The sequence below is a fragment of the Ursus maritimus genome, unplaced genomic scaffold (genome assembly GCF_017311325.1).
Source record: "Ursus maritimus isolate PB19 unplaced genomic scaffold, ASM1731132v1 scaffold_2, whole genome shotgun sequence".
In the NCBI taxonomy this organism is placed as follows: Eukaryota; Metazoa; Chordata; class Mammalia; order Carnivora; family Ursidae; genus Ursus; species Ursus maritimus.
The window spans coordinates 45831591-45850444 of NW_024424452.1; the positions used below are offsets into that span (position 1 = coordinate 45831591).

Here is an 18854-nt window from a genome sequence, read left to right on the forward strand (position 1 = left end):
TTATGTGTATTAATAAATTATATTTGTGTTTTATAAATTACATATAATGTCTATATTATGCTTCAATAGATTTACATATGAAATAATAATGGTCATGATCCCAGCATCCTGGGAAAGAGACCCCATGGTGGGCTCCCTGCTCCCTGCTTCTCCCTCTCCCTCTGCCACTCCCCCTGCTCGGGTTCTCTCTCAGATAAATAAAATCTTATTTTTTTAATAAATAAAATCTAAAAAAAAAATAACTGCATTTTAGATAAAAATGGGCAATTTACAAAGGTCGCAAACACATTTGGTCACCTGAGTGGACAGATGTGGCCGTAGAGACCTTGGGAGCCTAATATGCCATTATACTTTTTTTTTTTTTTGGTTTGCTTAAAAAGGCAAGCCATATGTTTAAGTGCATTTAAAAACATGTTTAAATATTGGGACGCCTGGGTGGCTCAGTCATTAAGCATCTGCCTTCGGCTCCGGGCGTGATCCCGGAGTCCTGGGATCGAGCCCCACATCAGGCTCCTCTGCTGGGAGCCTGCTTCTTCCGCTCCCACTCCCCCTGCTTGTGTTCCCTCTCTCGCTGGCTGTCTTTCTCTCTGTCAAATTAAAAAAAAAAAAAAAGTCTTAAAAACATGTTTAAGTGTTGTGAGAGAAAGGATCAAGCCTGTGAATGCTCACCGTTAAGAACGAAAGTCCAGTGACCCGTTAAGCAGGAAGTGCATCAGAGCAGGGCTTCCTGGTCTTCCGTTCAGCTTTTTCCCAACTGTGTCCTTGGAGCACCCGTATCAGGAGCAGCTTGGGAGCGGGGTAGGATGACAATATCCCGAGGCTGAGGAAGTTGCAGGTATTGCGTGCTTTCCCCCAGGTTCCCCGGAGCAGTCTTGCATAGGAGCCCTATTGAAACAAAGAGATGGAAGGATAGTACAGATCGTCCCAACATACCCTTTACCTCGACTCACCTGTTGTTAACGTTGGCTGCGTTTGTTTTACCTCTTGCTCTTCCCCATTTATGGCCATAGATAAACGTAACGTTTTTTGTGAACTATTTGAAAGTTGCAGGTATCATGACATTCGACCCCTATGGACTCCAGGATGCCTGTCCTACGAAGAGACATTGCCCTCTGTAACCGTGATACTTTATCGCATCCTCAGAATTTGGTGGTGATACAGAAGCCCCCAGTGTACAGCCCATATTCAGTTTTTCTCCATTGTCTCAATGTCTTACAGAACCTTTTCCCCCCATACCCAGGACCCGGTCAAAAGTCTTTGGTATTTAATGTCTATTTTTTAAAAAGATTTTACTTATTTGAGAGAGAAAGCGCACAAGTGGGGGGTGGGAGGAGTAGGGGGAGAGGTTGACGAGCAGACTCCACGCTGAGCACAGAGCCCAATGTGGGGCTCAATCTCACGACCCTGAGCTTGTGACCTGAGCCGAAATCAAGTGTCGGATGCTCAACTGACGGAGCCACCAGGCGTCCCTTTAACATCTATTTAAAATTTGTGGGATGTTCATGTTCTGCAGAAGAGTTTGGGGAAAACTGGTTTGGATTGTATAACCAAATCTGTCCCTAGTCTTGCAATTTAATAAATGCTAACACTTCTTTAAAAGTGTGTTTTTTTAGGGGAAACAATATCGACTGGACTGTATGTGTTGTCATTTGCATGCCTCAGTTATGACTGAAGAGGAAAGCAGAATTATAATTACTAAGTACTTGAACGTGTGTGACAGAATAATAAATACACAAAAAATTAACTAACTCCCTTCAAGACTATGCCTCAAAAATTTAATACGTTAATTGCTAATGATGTACAGACCCATGATAGATTTTTTTAAGATTCTGTTTCGAATTATACTTTTTCTTATAAATTCCATGCTCAAAGAGAATTTGGAAAAAACAGTATGTTTCCCTCCTGTCTTTCATTTTTTTTTAAAGATTTTTTTTTTTTAATTTTGAAGTAATCTCTACACCTAATGTGGGGCTCGAACTCACACCTCCGAGATCAAGATTTGCATGTTCCACCAACTGAGCCAGCCAGGTACCCCCCTCCTGTCTTTTTACTGTGTCACTGAACATGGATTTGGGGGCAGAGGAACGGCATGCTGAAAATGGCGTGTGTTTTAGGGCCCGAACTTCCAAAAAATATTTTAATTGGAATGTGTGACTTTAAGAGGAAAAGGAAGGAGCAGTAGGACCCAAAGAACCGTCGTAATTGACAAATGTCTTAGTGATCATTTAACAAAAAAAATAGACTTTTTATTGCACAAAGTTCCATGACAAATAATGCTTAACACATGTTTGGAAATCATCCCAGACAAAATCCCAGGGCCGCTGCTGATTTATGAGGTGCGGTAAAGTTTTTGACTCACTGAGGCGTTTCTGGTCCCCATTGGTAGTTAAACGAAGAAATCTTTCCCAGTTTCTTCAGCAAGGTCAGTTGTGTTACATCCTGGATCTCTGCATTCTGGGAAGTGGGTGATGGGGGTCATCAAAGTTGTCCATTAGTAGTTGATTTTTCCTGAACGGGAATGGGAGGCATGAGTGGGGGTATTCTTGCTCATCTGGGTTAGTACTATTCTATGAAGTTCAATGTGGAGGTTTCTCTCTAATACTGTCCGTCATTACTCATTACTTCTAGTATTATTAGATTAATTATAATGTTTATAGACCTTAATCATACTTAATAATTCTAAGAGTTATGGAAAATTCTGCTTTTAGCCACAACCCTAAAGGACCATTTCTACTCCCTCAGAAATAACAAGTCTTTAACTCTCCTCTACAATCATTTTAGTGTCTAGATAGCTTGTATATATATATTTTAAAGATTTTATTTATTTGACAGACTCATGGAACTGGTGGTACCATACTGCACAGCCCAGGTTGGAACATGGTTTCCTTCTCCTCTGCCCAACTATATATATATATATATATATGTTATGTTAGTGACCATACAGTACTTCATTAGTTTTTGATGTAGTGTTCCATGATTCATTGTTTGTGTATAACATCCAGTGCTCATTGTAATACGTGCTCTCCTTGATATCCATCACCGGGCTAGCCCATCCCCCCACCCCCTCCCCTCTGAAACCTTCAGTTTGTTTCCCAGGGTCCATAGTCTCTCATGGTTCGTTCGTCTCCCCCTCTGATTTCTCCCCTTCATTTTTCCCTTCCTTCCTTCTCCTAATGTCCTCCATGCTATTCCTTATGTTCTACTACTCTCTTTGACTTACTTCACTTAGCATAATCCCCTCCAGTTCCATCCATGTCAAAGCAAATGGTGGGTATTCATCCTTTCTGATGGCTGAATAATATTCCATTGTATATACGAATCACATCTTCTTTATCCACTCATCTGTTGAAGGGCATCCCGGCTCCTTCCACAGTTTGCCTATTGTGGACACTGCTGCTATGAACATTGGGGTGCATGTGCCCCTTCTTTTCACTACATCTCTATCTTTGGGGTAAATACACAGTAGTGCAATTGCTGGGTCATAAGGTAGCTCTATTTTTAGCTTTTTGAGAGAGAACAAGACAGAGAAAGAGAGTGCATGAGCGCACAAGCAGGGGAGAGGAGCAGAAGGAGAGGGAGAAGCAGACTCCCCACCGAGTAGGGAGCCTGATGCGGAGCTTGATCCCAGGACCCTGGAATCATGACCTGAGCTGAAGGCGACACTTAACTGACTGAGCCACCCAGGTGTGCTAGATAGCTTATATTTTTTATCTCTTTCCTCATGATCTATCTAGGTGACCACAGCCATTCTCATTTAGCCTCAACTTTTATGCCAAACACAGGCACATAATTTATTTCATCCCAACCATCCCCCCTTTTCTTGTGCACCAGACCAACATGTCAAACATCTTACTAGACAACTCCATTTGAATGTCCTGTGGATACCTAAAGTCTTGATATGTCCCCAACCCAACATGCTGTCTTTATGCCTGTATTGCAAATAGCAAAGTAGTACTAGCTGAGCTGAATAGACCAAAACCCAAAAGCATTTCTATAAGGCCACGGTTGAGTTGATGGAGTTCAAGAGTAACAGTGCAGCTGGGGCTCAAACGGGTAGGACCCAGAAACTGGGAAGGTGCCAGTGCTTTCTCTGATTCATTTCTTCCTCTCTGCTACTTTGAGGGTGTGCCTGCTTTATTCTCCTCCTCTTCCTGCTAGTACTATTACTACGACTGTCTCCCCTCTGCTTCTCCATCCACTGATGGGATGTGACTGCCCATAGTTAAAGTTCCAGCCACATTTAAACACTCTGGCTTTCGGTAAGCCCGGTCACAAATGACCAGAAGACCTTGTGTAACTGGCACAGGGTTTTTAAGGGTCCATTCTAGATCAATAAGATATGATCAGATATTGAATTACAGTCTGCGAAGACTATTGTGGACTTGTCCTTTGGAAAGGGGACAGTGCTTACTGAAGGTCCAATTGCTCATGAGCTAAGGAGATACCCGGTCCAATTGCTCATGAGCTAAGGAGATACCCGTATTCTGTCTCCTGGGACTAGCCCAGCCACGCAGTGACCTGCATCAGACACGCTGGAGACCTCTAGGTCTTCTCCTTCACTGTCGACATGCAGTCAGTTAAGTCCTGCCCCCTAACACCTTAAATATCTCTTACATTTTGTCCCTGAACTTCATACCCATCGTCAGCAGCGTGTTTGGGACCCTCTTACTCTCTTGTTGAAACTATTATAGAGATCTTCCCGCCTTTAAGTTCCATTGTCCTCATGGAGTTAAAAATTCTGTTCTGATCTGATTCCTCTAACTCTTGAAGCTCTTCATTGGCTCCCCAAATTTAGGCAGTGATCCCTAAACTTTCTTGATCAAAAAATTACCCGGGGTGCTGATTAAAAATACACATTCCCAGGTTACTCCTTCTGGATCAGTGCATTTGTGGTAGGACTCGGTCCTCGGTGTTTTTAACAAGCATTCCAGTTACCTCCCATGTTTACCAAACTCCTCTCTGCACGCCCAGCCCTGCCCCGGGTGTCAGAGCCAGCATTACAGGGTCTGCCGAGAGCGCTCCCTCTGTTCCTGCACATCACCGCTTGGCCAGCCACGGCTCATCCTTCCAGAATCAGCCCATGTACCACTATCTTTGTCAACATGCGGTTGCTGGGCTGAGTCAACTACTCCTCCCTTCCTGCCCCAGTGACTCTTGTGCTCCACCTCTATTAGCATTTCTTCACATTAAATAACATTCCTCTGTTTCTTCCCATTCCCACTGTGAGACCTCTAAGAGTGGTGACTGTGTCTTACTCATCTTATAGCTAAAAGGATGTGTTGTCATAGGAATGCTGTGATTACTTCTGCCAGGGAATGAGGGAAGTTAAAAAATATATTACTCCTCTCTTCTGAGCCAAGTCCTGAACTTATCAATATGAAGTCACCAGGCCGGCAGTGATCAAATGGCCACTGTTGGCTGACAGCTGGAGAATGTAATTTCGGTCCCTGGCTCCAACAAGCTTCCTAATGTCGCACCAGACTCTTGGACAGACTTAACACTCAGGGGCAGTCTCCTCCTGCAGGTGCGGAGCGGCCTTACCGAACTGACGCTTACCAAATGGCTGACCTCTGCAGAAACAAGAGCCGTGCATGCCCTGTTCCACTCCTGTTCCTCTGGAAATGAGTAAGGGGAGGGAGATCTAAGTAAGGCGAGATGAGATTAAGGGAGCTCCTTCCATATAGAATGTCAGGAGCGGGGACTAAGGGTTCCCCCTCAACACTTGGAATCCGAGCTGGCTCCCAGCTTGTGGAAGAACACTCTCTTATCATTGCTGCCGTCCCCTCAAGGACCTCAGCATCTGACTTTCAGGTTAGAGCCAAGAAAGAGAACTTGGAGGTTGGTGCTTTGGTGATAGGTAACTTTTTTTTTTCTTTTTTGAGAGAGAGGAAGAGAGAGAGCTCCCACTTGAGAGGTGGGCGTGGGGGCCCGAGGGAGAGGGAGAGAGGGAATCTCAAGCACGCCTAGTGCAGAGCCCAACTCAGGGCTCAATCCCTCAGATCGTGACCTGAACAGAAATCAGGAGTCAGATGCTTAACCAGCTGAGCCACCCAGGTGCCCCACTGTTTTTATTCTTTAAGTTCTCAAGCCTGTGAAAGAATGATTAAATATAAATTATATATATTTTTTAAATTTTTATTTATTTATTTGAGGGGGGTGAGGGTGGGAGAAGGGGCAGAGGGAGAGAATCCCAAGCAGAGTCCCCACTGAGTGGGGAGCCTGATATGGGGCTTGATCTCACAATCCTGAGATCATGACCTGAGCCGAAATCCAGAGTTAACTGCTCAACTGATTGAGTGCCCAGCTACCCCCAAATTATATGTTTTTACTCTTTGATGTTGTGGGCAAAAAATAAATATTGCAGCTATCAAATTTTTATTTCATGTAAAAATCACTGTATATTAAAGCTAAGCTCATTCATAAAATTTCACTGTCAGGTTTAGGTGTGGATGTGGATAAGATTTTGGTTTGGGGTTTCAATACTACCTTTTCCCTCCTAGATAACGAGCCTTTGTTTTGCTTATAGCATATAGCTGTGGGAATAGGTGGAAGGGAATTATTACTTTAGGATGAGAAACTTGGTAAGTTGGAGGATGATTAATTTACAAAGAATATTCTACTGTCGATGCGGTGTGGGCCTGTGGGGGCCACTTGTTTCTGAAGCTGGTTAACATGTCAAGAGTGAAATTCTGTGGCCTCATTCAGTCTATCCCTGGTGTGGCCAGAATTTCAGACCCTAAGTCTCTCTTTAATTATAGTTTTCACAATTGGCTTGAACGAGATTGAGTGATTTCCTGTGTGTACCCACGTCCATACACTGTACGTAGGTAGACGACATTTCTTGGGTAAAATTCACACTTATTCATTACTCATGATATTTCTTTGAGTTCCAAGAACATGATCTGGGACATTAATTTTTTAGTTTTCAAGGGAAAACAAGAGGCAAGTAATGACGGACATGAACTGGATCCAGCTGTGACGCATCTCAACCTTCTGGTCGTCTGGCTCACAGGCTTCTCGTTATTTCCACACCCCTCTGCGCTCAGCCCTTCCAAAGTTCCTTAGCAACTTGAAGCCACAGCCTTCTGATGGAAAAATAAAGTTCTCTGTAAAAGGTAAGCCCGGTGACCGTTAGCTCTGTTAGAACTACCTGAGGAAAGCTCGAAGCCCATCTGTAGAAGAGAGCAGTTTTTCCTGGCCGTGCTGAGTGAGCAGCCCGGCCACAAGACCCGCCTGAGCCCGCAGGACAGCACAACCCTCCGCTTTCTAGTCCAGGGAATGTGTATTCCATATGGAAGTTACTTTTCCTGTTTGGATATTTTCCTATTTGCATATTTCCTACCTAAAGACACGCTTTGTCATAAAATCACCATTGAATTTATTATTTTTAAAAATTTTATGTATTTATTTGAGATAGAGCTAGCGAGCATGAGAGAGACAATGAGAGACAGAGCACAAGCAGGGGGAGCAGCACGCAGAGGAAGAAGCAGGCTCCTTGGTGAGCAGGGAGCCCATTGCAGGACTCGATCCTAGGACCCTGGGATCATCGCCATTGAATTTGAAAGGTATATATTTTAGATGGGATCATTCAGATCCTAGGTCTAAGCCTTGAACGAGAAACTAGGGAACCCCATATAATTCTGAAAGAGCTTTTCAGTGGCCATGACAGATTGTAAAAATGTTAACAGTTTTATAAGCTGCCCTTTATAGCTCTCGTTAGAATTCATCTTTTCTTTGGGGGAGCAATTTAATGGGCTTTTGAACTATGTAGAGATACTCACCGATTCACGCGTGGAAGTAAGGAGCCGAACGCCCTGTAGACTCAAGAATGTGTTCGTTCGGTAGTTCGGTAGAGCGTCAAGTGGTCACCTGGTTTTCTGCCTTTGGGCTGATTTTGTTGGGACAATAAAAATATGTTGATTTCTGGAGATTAAAAAGCCTCAGCACAGTTGGGGCACATATTTCGTCCCTCTGATACGGTTTTTAACTCTGGTGTAGTCCCCACGTGCTTCTTTTTTTTTTTTTTAAAGATTTTATTTATTTATTTATTTGACAGAGATAGAGACAGCCAGCGAGAGAGGGAACACAAGCAGGGGGAGTGGGAGAGGGAGAAGCAGGCTCCTAGCGGAGCAAGTGCTTCTTACACTGATCCCTTAGCTTGGATGGAGCCCGGAGCAGGACCTCCCCAGGGTCCACACACCGACGGATCTAGGTTTTCATAAACACCTTCTCCCCTCTTCCCGCAGTTACTGTTCTCTCAGAGCCTCGCCTTCAGAGTCTCTCAGCTGAGTGCCCCCAAGGCTGCTGTTCTCTGGGGAAATTCCGTCCCATCTCCTGGAGAAAGAACTTTTTCTTCTCAGTCGTATCCTCAGCATTTAAGGGGAACGCCTCAGGCTTCGGTTAGCTGCAAATGATGGCTCTCTCCCACTCAGTCAGTGTCCATTCCTGGGGGAAGAGGAACCAGCTCTCCTTTCTGGAGTGTGGGTGATGGGGACGCAGGGATGCTCCAGTCTATTCAGCTTCCCCCCTGGTGAGAGCAGCCAATGCTTGCCTGCTGACCTCACCTAAAGAATGAGCTCCATACTAACGAACCAAGGGCAGCCTACCCTCCCTGGCTTGGGAACATGACATCTAAAGTGAAAAAGCAAAACAAAACCTTAAAGATTGTTGATCTGTCTGCTTCTGAACAACCTACCTCGGTTCTTGAAGCATTTGCTTTTTCCTGGGCCCGCCTGTAAATTACTTTGTGTTTCCTAAAAAGAAGGGGAAGCACCAGCTCAGATTAAAATTCTTTTTTCCTCTGGTCTGCGCTTTCTCCTGATGGCGCCAACGGTAATTTTTAAGAGCCAAGCAGCTCAATCCATATTGATCTTAAAAAAATTTCTTAGAGGATAAAATACATATCCACGATGACGATAAATTTTCCATACAGAGAACAATATAATTTGTTGGAGCAAAACAAGTCTGCTTTGTCCCGAAAGAGCAGAATCTTTGCTTTATCTCTGTGTCACCAAAATGTATGTTGTAGCGCTCGAGCTCACGGGTGGCGTGGCTGTCTCTTCTACCCCCAGCAGCTGGGATAAGAACAAAGATTTTTACAAGCCTCAGAACCTTGGAAGAGGACAATGATCTTTTTATTTTTTTTTTAATTTTTATTCTAATTCCAGTTAACATACAGTGTAATATTAGTTTCAGGTGTGCAATACAGTGATTCGACACTTTCACACAACACCGGTGCTCATCATGACAAGTGTGCTCCTTAATCCCCATCACCTGTTTAAACCCCCTCCCCCCTCTGTTCTCTAGAGTTAAGAGTTTGTTTCTTGGTTTGTGTCTCTCTCTTTTTCTCTTTGCTTATCTGTTTTGTTTCTTACATTCCACATATGAGTGAAATCATGTGGTATTTGTCTTTCTCTTACCTATTGCGCTTAGCATGATACTCTCTGGCTCCATCCATGCCATTGCAAATGGCAAATTTCTTCCTGATGGCTGAGGGATATTCCATTATATACATACACCACATCTTTATTCATTCATCAGCTGATGGACATGGACTGCTGTCCTATCTTGGCGACTGTAAATAATGTTGCTATAAACATAGGGGTGTATGTATCCCTTTGAATTAGTGCTCTTATATTCTTTGGGTAAATAGTCAGCAGTGCAATCACTGGATCTTAGAGTAGTTTTATTTTTTTAACTTTTTGAGGAACCTCCGTACTGTTTTCCAGAGTGGCTGTACCAGTTTGCATTCCCACCAGCAGTGCACAAGGGTTACCCTCATCCTCACCAATCCTCGTTGTTTCTTGTGTGCTTGATTTTCTCCATTCTGACTGGTGCGAGGTGGTATCTCATTGTGGCTTTGATTTCCATTACCCTGATGCTGAGGGATGTGGAGGCTCTTTTCATGTATCTGTTGGTCATCTGGATGTCTTCTTCGGAGAAATGTTTGTTCATGACTTCTGCCCATTTTTAAATTGGATTAATTGTTTTTTGGGTGTTGAGTTTTATAAGTTCCTTATATATTTTGGATGCTAACCCTTTATTGGATATACCCTTTGTCAATATCTTCTCCCATTCAGTAGGTTATCTTTTAGTTTTGTTTATTGTTTCCTTTCCATTTACAATTGCACCAAAAATAATAAGATGCCTAGGAATGAACCTAACCAAAGAGGTGAAAGACCTGTACTCTGAAAACTATAAAATATTGATGAAAGAAATTAAAGAGGACGCAAAGAAATGGAAAGACGTTCCATGCTCTTGGATTGGAAGAACAAACATTGTTAAAACATCTATACTACCCAAAGCAATCTACACATTTAATATGTATCAAAATCCCAACAGCATTTTTCACGGAGCTTGAACAAACAATTGTAATATTTGTATGGAACCATGAAAGACCCTGAATAGCCAAAGCAATCTTGATAAAGAAAAGCAAACCTGAAGACATCACAATTCCGGACTTCAAGTTATATTACAAAGCTGTAGAAAGCAAAACATCAAGGTACTGGCATAAAAAATAGATACATAGATCAATGGAGCAGAAAAGAGAGCCCAGAAATAAACCCATGATTATACGATCAATTGCTCTTCAACAAAGGAGGCAAGAACATGCAATGGGAAAAAGGCCATCTTTTCAACAAATGGTGTTGGGAAGACCGGGCAGCAGCATGCCAAAGAATGAAACTGGACCACTTTCTTACACCACACACCAAAATGAATTCAAAATGGACGAAAGACCTAACTGTGACACCTGAAACCATAAAAATCCTAGAAGAGAACACAGGCTGTAACCTCTTTGACATTGGCCGTGGCAGCTTTTTTCTAGATACGTCTCCTGAGGGCAGGGCAATGATCTTGCAAGGAAAGCAGTAGATTTATTTCTCACCCTCTACAGCTAATATCACAACAGGCACATAGGCACACACACACACAGAGAGGGGAGGGGCAGGGGAAAATAGACTATAGTGTTGAGTATGTCTTTCTCTAGGTGACATTATAAAATGTTTCTGGAGAGGGGACTCTTTTCTGTATTTGTCAAATTTTCAAAAACAAGCACATGTTGCAATTATTGTTATAAAGAGCCTAAAATCATTATTTTATGTTATTATTTTTTATTTTTTATTTATTTATTTTTAAAGATTTTATTTATTTATTTGACACAGAGAGACAGCCAGCGAGAGAGGGAACACAAGCAGGGGGAGTGGGAGAGGAAGAAGCAGGCTCCCAGTGGAGGAGCCCAATGTGGGGCTGGATCCCAGAAGGCCGGGATCACGCCCTGAGCCGAAGGCAGATGCCTAATGACTGAGCCACCCTAAATGACTGAGCCCCTAAAATCATTATTTTAAAGAGAAATCGTACATGTGAGAATATATCAGGCCGGTACCCTAGTACATGCTCAGTAAATACAAGTCCCTTTAATCTCTGGTAAAAAAGGAACTGGCTAAACTTCCAGCAGGAAAAATTAGGTAACAATGAGACCGTCTAGAGCAATAAACTTCTTTGATAAGATAGGACCATTACCACTGCTGCCTCCAGCTGCCAAAATTACCAATCAAGGGCTGTTCTAAGATTCAGCCCTTTGAGAATCTATTCTGTTTGAATCCAAGACAGCCCTTCTGGCAGCAAATCCTCTCCCTCAAAAAACAACGATAAAACGGGGCAAGAATGTTGAAAAAACAAGTATTTCAGGGCTCTGGTGAAAGAGCACAGACCGCAAATTAAGGAGCATGTATTTATGAGACTGCTGAACTCGAACTTCTGCACACACAGTGAACAACCACAGTCTTCTTGCACAGGATGCTTCCCCCAGCCCCACTGGCGTGTCACTGCCACGGAGGTGGGGCTGGCTGGGCACAGCAGCAGCCTCACTGCCGGAGGGAGCTGCATTGATCTGGGCAGAAAGCGAGAAACCCACATCCAGTGGCACTGTCTGTAGAATCAGCAAATTTGCTCAGAAATAAATGGGTGACCTTCATATGAGGGAGAACTAGGCCTCAAAAACTGAAGGCACATTAAAAATATCCCCGGATTAAGAAAGACTTAGAGAAGTCGTTGCTAGCAGGCCTGCTTCAGGAAATCATGAAGGGCGTAGGGCAGGCCGAAAGGAGGGGACGGCAGAGGGGAGAATCCACAGGGAAAGTGAAGAGCACCTTGCAGAAGTCCCTTAATATTTCCAAGCATCTAAGAAATCATGGAAATTTATCTATAGTTTAGTTTATAAATTACTAAAGGATTTGCATACATTACTGAAGCAAATATTGGGCTAAATTTGTCTGAAATGTACTTTGCTGTGCGTATCAACTGTTGTCAATATATGTAATATTGATAATTTAGAAATCTGCCAGTCTTGGAATAATAAATCATGTTTAGGATATAGCTCGTCAGCACTTTTACCGGATTAATTGTGAAGAGAATGGGTGATGGGAAAAATGGACAGAATGATTACTAGAAGATGTTCTTAATTTTTGTGGTCAGAAAACTTTCAAGCACACAATTGGAAATATTTCACACAGTGTTAATTTGATGCTTGCTTTCTTCATCCTAAAAATAATCCAAACCAGCTATAATCAGGTGAATCACCAACTGCCATGTGCAAAGTTCCATTTATATTTTCATAGTTCTAAATTATTTTTCCACAAATTACTATTTCTGTGTACTAAATCGTGGCCTACAACTGTTGTCTTCTGTGGCTAATAACAAATAGTAATCTTTAAACAGTTATTTAATAAAATAAGACCTCTAAGCAAAATATCCCAGCTTTACAAAATAGAGGTAATAAAACCTAATATGAACAGGATAGCATATGCAGCACCAGATATATAAATAAAGGACACAACAATATCTATCTATCTGTCTATCTATTTATTTATTGGGGGGAGGGGCAGAGGGGAGAAAGAGAGAATCTCAACCAGACTCCATGCTGAGGGAGGAGCCCATTGATCCCACAACCCTGAGGTCAGGACCTGAGCTGAAACCAAGAGTCGGACGCTCAGCCCACTGTGCCACCCAGGCACCGCCACACCAATCTTTAAAAAGCTCAAAGGGATATCAGTGGAATTGAATCATCATGTAATTTAGTCAGGGGTTCTTGTGAGTGGAAGACTTTGTATGTTCACTTCAATCAAAAGGATTTATTCTGGTTTTTTAAAATTTAAATTCAAAATTTTAAGTAATCTCTACATCCAATGTGGGGCTTGAACTCACAACCCTGAGATCGAGAGTTGCATGCTCCACCAACCGAGCCAGCCAGGTGCCCCAAAAGGATTTATTCCATATTGGGTATCCCATTTATATGTTATCACTTATTCATTATAACTGCTAAAAATACAGTGCAACTGAATTTATTCTTTTCCTATCAAGAGAAGAACCAGAATCTCTTTTAATAGCAGCCTTATGGCCAAGACAAGTCTAGTCAGTTACTTGCGTGAAATGCCAGCAAAGTCGTGGGTTCACAAGCAGACTCCAGGATGTCTGTTCTAAGACTTGTGGGTGAGAAGTGAGCTCGGCTGGGGCAGGGCGTGATGAGCTGCACGAAATTATGTCTGAGAAGGTGCTGCTCCTCCCAATCCTGGGCAGGGTTGGGGTGTTGGAGTTCAAAAAGTACTTAGAAATCATAACTGGGAATAGGAACTGTTTTATATGGCAGGCCCTTGGGGGTGATTTTCTTTTCCTTTTGTCTCTATCCATGTCTTCCCTCCTTCCTCTCTCCCTCTCCCATCTCTCCCGTCCTTCCCTCCTCCCTGCTTCCTTCCCTTCTTTCCTTCTCTCTTTTGTTCATTCCCAATTTTAATGTTTATAATACTTACATGATAAAATTAAGAAGAGCTTCTAAAAATATTTAAAATGTCCAGTATTTGAATTTTCTGCTTTTAATCTTTTTTTCCACCCCAAAAAGGAAAATAAGAAAAGGGTCCCAAGCAATACCAGCTATGCAAAGGGGAATTTGTGCCCTTGCTAGAGGCTGCAAGGCTCATCACAACAATTTTATGATATAAGAGACTGATGCCCATAGGGTGCACAGGCTGTGACATCTTCCATCTTTTGTTCCGTATTAAAGGCAGAGAAGATAGAAGCATGGCTTACAGAACTCACCAGAAGCTTCCCACTGCTCTCAGGACCGATTCTAAGCTCCAGTGCAGCTCGGGTCTGGGTGAAGCAGGGCAGGATATGGAAAGTACAAAGGGAGGAGTTAGGGAGAGAAGTGTGTGTGTGTGTGGGTGACCCTGTTGGACCTTGTGGGTTGTTTGACGATTTTGCACTTTACTCCAACTGAGATGAGAAGCCAGTAGAGGTTTTTGAGCAGAGGAGTGATGTAACCCCAGAGATCATTCTGACTGCTCCATTGAGAATGGGCTGGAGAGGGGTAAGGGTAGAAACAAGGAGTCCTGCTGGGAGGCTACTGCCATGATCCAGGGAAGCGATGATGGTGACTAGACTAGGATGAGGGAAAGTAGTGGTGAGAACTGGTAGGACCCTGAGTACCTGCTGAAGACAGAGCCTGTGGGACACATGTAGATTGGATCTGGGATGAGAGAAGGTGCCAAGGATGAGTCTAAGGTTTTTGGCCCGAGCAACCATAAGCATGGAGGAAATACAGAGGTAAGGAAGACTGAAAGAAGTGGGATGAGGTGGGAAAATAGGAATAGATCAGGATTCAGTTAGACATGTTAATTTTGAGATATCTTTTAGCAAGCCAAGTACTGGAGTGATACCTTCGGGTGGGCAAGAGGAGATGGGCCGTAGCTCATAAGTAGAGGGATTGGACTGTGGACCATGTATTCCAAATACTTAGAGATAAGATAAAAATATGGGTACAGATGGAGATGGATGGATGGGGTGGCTGGAGCTTGGGCAAGTTCTCAGTTTTTTCAATGACGAGTTGCAAGGATATCTGCTGAGAGCGAGTGTGGGGGAGGTTATCATAGAGTTCTGAGGGAGAACACGTGTGAAATGGTCACCTAGAAGAAAGGCGACAAGAGCAGACTAGGAAAGTACAATATACAGTATTCACGTGGTGGTTATGAACGTAAAGTGAGACCCGTCAGAATGGTTGTGTTTTTCTTCAACCTCTGCAGTTTCTGGCTCAGGGTCTCTCATAAGGGCTAAAGTCAGCATATGGGCCAGGGCTGAGCTGGATTTTCTGCTTCCGGGTCTTACTGGGCTGCATGCTCATCCGGAGGCTGGAATGGAACGGAATTATTTCCTTGTGCTGTAGGACTGCAAACTTCAGGGGATTTGTTTGTTTCCATTTTTGTTGGCTCCAGGCCACTGTCAGCTCCTAGAAGATGCATGAAGTTCCCTGCCACATGGCCCTCTCTGTAGGCAGTTCGCTTCATGGCAGTTTGTTTCTTTAAGGCCCAGCCAAAGTGAACGTGAGCCTTCTAGCAAGAAGTCTTAACGTAGCCCGATTATGGGACCCGTTACCTTTGTCATACAGCATAGCATATTTACGGGAGCGACACCCATCACCTTCTCCTTATTCTGTGAGTTAGATGCAAGTCACAGGTCCTTGCCACACTCAAGGGGAAGGGATTATACAATCCAGGAGGAAGGAATCATGGGTGTCCCCTTAGAGCATGTCTGCCACACCCTTCAATTCCCAATACCTCATACCCAGAAAGCCAAACTTAGGGAATAGTATTTTTAAATGAAACAAAAACGTACAGACCTTTTATTCTGAGTCAGAAACTGTTCTAAGCACTTTAAAAATATTGATCCCCACAGCAAAACTAGTGGTGGGTCCCACTATGATCTTCATTTTACAGATAGGAAGAGACAGAGACATCAGTGAACTCATCTAGGATCATTCAGCTAAGTAACTGCAGTGCTGGGACTCAAACTCATGCTCTCTGGCTTCTGAGTCCATGCTCTTATACTCTACATACTCATCACAGTATGCTAAGCATCAATGAATGCTGTTGAGGGACACAGGAAATAATTACCCAGCAGCTCTGAGGACCCAAGTAAGTTTTGAGACCACATTTTTGTCACTCAGTTGGGAGGCCAAGCCATCTGGCACCATCAGAGACCTTCACTGAGATACTGGGATCTTTCTTCTCTTAATGCTACGTAACACAGGCCAAATGGAGTTGCGGACCCTGAAACAAAAAATGTGGAGGAATTTTCTGTTGTGCCTGAGATTTCTTGGAGGTGACGTCCCCTTGTTATCTTTTCCTTATTTACCTAGAAAATATAAAGCAGATTTCATCTGTTGTAGATTCCTAAATGAGGACGAGGTGAGAGGAGAGATCTCCGACACTGATAATTGTGATAGACTTTGGTGTGTCGTGCATATTGAGTTGAGAAACGTAAGAGCAAAAATGCACAGTAAATCCAAACCTGCTGCTCTTAGCATTGAGCGGAGAAACCATTATGAAAAATCATTCACGTCTGAGAAACCATGGTATGCAAGGTCATCCAGACATAGGCAGGGAGGCAGGTTGGGAACAAAATATGCTACAGTTCTGGTTTCGGTGTAGGTCAGATGCCATTCCAGGCTTTTCTGAGGAATTTCCCCTGGAGGCAGCATGACTGTGCAGGAGAAAGATCCAGCCAAATGGGCTCCCAAGAGAAGGCATTAAATATTTGACCTAGGGCCCCTAATGGCAGTGAGGTTTTATATTGTTATATAGCAATAGAAGGCTGACTTCTCCTCTTGCTTCTGCTTCTTACTTACCTATTTATTCCATCCTTAGGTAAACCACTCCACTTTGGGAGATTTGGTTTCCTTATCTGTAGATTAAGGGAGGTGGATCGGATAATCTCTAGCCCACAGCGCTGTAATGGCATTTAAAGTCCACTCTCCCACATCATGCAGACCTGCTCAACATGGAGCCCTGAGGCTGTGCACCTCTCTAACTACTGCTCACCAACACTCTCTTGTTTACTTTCTCCCCGGCTCATTCCACTTTGTTATTTTTGTACTTCCTAGATGGCCGTCAGTTTTTGAGGGGCTGTACTTTCAATAAAAAAAAAAATGTAATTGAACAGGATGTCTTCATTATTTCACAATGTTTTGAAACACACCCTGTGCTCCAGAAAACTTAGGGCATGGGAGGAGTGGTGAGCTAAGTCAGAATGATCTCCTGAGAGAAAAAGTACTCATGTCCTAGGAAGCCAAAGCCCCAATCCCTCCACCACCCATCTGTGTGTCTCTTGGAAACAGTGATCTCATGAAGGCTCAGGCCTGCTTTACAGAACCTCTTGCTGAGCCAGATTCTCCTGGTGATCGGATGTACTTACGGGAAGGAACCTGGATTCTTTTAGAAGTTCAGTGACAAATGAAGACATACAAATGGCTAACAGACACATGAAAAAATGTTCAAAATCATTAGCCATCAGGGAAATTCAAATCAAAACCACCTTACGCCAGTTAGAATGGCAAAAATTGACAAGGCAAGAAACAACAAATGTTGGAGAGGATGTGGAGAAAGGGGATCCCTCTTACACTGTTGGTGGGAATGCGAGTTGGTACAGCCACTTTGGAAAACAGTGTGGAGGTCCCTTAAAAAGTTAAAAATAGAGCTACCCTATGATCCAGCAATTGCACTACCGGGTATTTACCCCAAAGATACAGACGTAGTAGAGAGAAGGGCCATATGCACCCCAATGTTCATAGCAGCATTGTCCACAATAGCTAAATTGTGGAAGGAGCCAAGATGCCCTTCAACAGATGACTGGATTAAGAAGATGTGGTCCATATACACAATGGAATATTACTCAGCCATCAGAAAGAACAGTTACCCAACATTTGCAGCAACATGGACGGGACTGGAGGAGATTATGCTAAGCGAAATAAGTCAAGCAGAAAAAGACAATTATATGGTTTCACTCATTTATGGAACATAAGAAATAGCAGGAAGATTGGTAGGAGAAGGAAGGGAAGAATGAAGGGGGGGTAAACAGAAGGGGGAATGAATCATGAGAGACTATGGACTCTGGGAAACAAACTGAGGGCTTCAGATGGGATGGGAGTGGGGGATTGGGATAGGCTGGTGATGGGTATTAAGGAGGGCATGTATTGTATGGAGCACTTGGTGTTATACGCAAATAATGAATCATGGAACATTATATCAAAAACTAAGGATGTACTATATGATGACTAACATAACATAATAAAAAATTATTATAAAAATTAAAAAATAAATAAAAAAGTATTAAAAAAAAAAAAAGAAGTTCAGTGACCTACCTGAGGTCCTGGCATTCAGGACAGTGAAGGGAGGATTCCTTTGGTGGAGCCCCACTCACACGAGTCCGCTGTTTGAAAAATCTGGGTGGGTCGTTATTGGTTGTACTACTGTGGAAAGTATGGACAGACTCAGTCATTCATGTCCCACACCAACTTCGAGAAAAACAAGCAAGTCCTTTGAGTTAAGTAGCATACCTTCTTTTCTGAAATTAAAACAAATGTATGTTCCTCTATCAAATAATTTTTACTTTAGAAATTTAGAAAAAATTTAGGAAACACTTAGAGATTTAGGAAAAATTTTAGAAAGAAAAGCATCCAAAAGAATATAAAAACTCCTATAATCCCATTGTCCCTAAAAGACTAAAGCATAAGACCTTCTGTTGTATGCCCTCCCTTTTGAATTTTTGAGCCCATTTAAGACATCTCTCTTGGAATCCCAACATGATTCTGTGTTTTTAATAGAGGACTATTCCATTTTCCTTCTTGAATAGCTATTATGTGGTAGGCCCCTTCTCTTTTAAGTCTCTTTCCAACTCTGTAAGACATATTGTATTATCTCAGTTTTGTTGATGAGAAAACTGAAGTTCAGGGAGTTATGGTGATTTTTCCAAATCACACAGTATCTATCTATCTATCTATCTATCTATCTATCTATCTATCTATCTAT

General features: G+C 42.8%; 1 long non-coding RNA gene across 4 annotated transcripts; it reads right to left on the reverse strand.

Annotated features, from left to right (window-relative positions):
* Window positions 1-553: 553 nt before the first annotated feature.
* On the reverse strand, window positions 554-14205 carry LOC103658242. 4 transcript variants are annotated; one of them, XR_005836293.1, is made up of 6 exons: window positions 14092-14205; window positions 8145-8445; window positions 7782-7888; window positions 2360-2508; window positions 670-885; window positions 554-587 (listed from the first exon to the last, which is right to left on the reverse strand). It is a non-coding gene; the product is annotated as an uncharacterized LOC103658242 (long non-coding RNA). The 4 variants fall into 4 exon arrangements; XR_567095.1 differs by lacking the exon at window positions 8145-8445 and adding an exon at window positions 8696-9074; XR_567094.1 differs by lacking the exon at window positions 8145-8445.
* Between the last annotated feature and the right edge of the window lie 4649 nt (window positions 14206-18854).